We start from the raw sequence: 1,174 nt of genomic DNA, 5'->3' as shown, positions 1-1,174 counted from the left end.
TTTCAACGTAGTATGGCCGTAGACATTTGAGTGGTAATTCCACTCATAGTTAATCTCGGCATATATCATAATTATCCAATCCTGAAGCTCTGTGATTGATGACGTTTCATATCAACGCGCGCTTGTCTGGTGGGGATTTCCTCTAACTCCACTGACCACTCTGCTGTGCGAGTACATTTTTTTACAAACACCGGTGTTGAACAATAAACCAACCATTTTACTACCGTACGGCATTAACTAGGATGCTTTAGACAGAAGAACGACCCTCGAATCATAGTACCTGTATGATTTTTTAAGGCATAAGAGTGCGATTTCCGGGCACTTCAAGAGGTCCATATTCTCAAAATATTTGCAACTCAGCCTCATCTATGGTGGGTCTGAGGTCGTGTGGACTCTCACGCACTCTTACCGCCAAATCGTGCATCCGCCCCAATCTGTAGGCTAGAATATCGCATATGTTTTCATTACATTTGTTAAGACACCACCCGAACACTGTATTATAAGCCTACACCACACACTTCTTGTGGCCCTACTGCTCAGTGCAAGGCCCAGGTCCTTTTTCTTTTAGTGAAAAGTTGACGATTATAACGTGCCAAAATACCGTACATAATGAAACTGTTAAGAGAAAAAAGAAAGAAAAAGAAAAACATCTTTAACGAACAATAAGTAAACATCAATCGATTTGGGGGAGAAAATGTAAAAAGTCTACAGCACCCGATATTCCCAGGCGGTCACCCATCCAAGTACTAACCGGGCCCGATGTTGCTTAACTACGGTGATGGGACAAGAACCGGTGTTTTCAACGTAGTATGGCCGTAGACATGTGGATGATATTTCCACTCATAGTTAATCTCGGCATATAGCATAATTATCCAATCATGAAGCTCTATGATTGATGACGTTTCATATCAACGCACGCTTGTCTAGCGGGGATTTCCTCTGACTCCCCTGACCATTCTGCTGCGGGAGTACATTTTTTACAAACACCGGTGTTGAACAATAAACCAACCATTTTACTACGGCACTAACTAGGATGCTTTAGACAGAAGAAGACCGCCGTTTTGTTCAAAAGACCCTCGAACCGGCCTAACACCAGTGAATTAATTGCATATTGTTGATATGAACATATAGTACCTGTATGATTTTTAAGGTATGAGAGTGCAATTTCCGGGCA

The 1,174-nt window shown here is 42.1% G+C and overlaps 1 pseudogene; it reads right to left on the bottom strand.

Annotated features, from left to right (window-relative positions):
- Positions 1 to 702: 702 nt before the first annotated feature.
- On the bottom strand, positions 703 to 821 carry LOC117120238 (annotated as a pseudogene).
- Positions 822 to 1,174: the final 353 nt, after the last annotated feature.

Source organism: Anneissia japonica, unplaced genomic scaffold (assembly GCF_011630105.1).
Source record: "Anneissia japonica isolate Jap-2015-1 unplaced genomic scaffold, ASM1163010v1 scaffold107884_len1210_cov91, whole genome shotgun sequence".
NCBI lineage: Eukaryota > Metazoa > Echinodermata > Crinoidea > Comatulida > Comatulidae > Anneissia > Anneissia japonica.
This window is presented reverse-complemented; position numbering and strand designations above follow the sequence as displayed.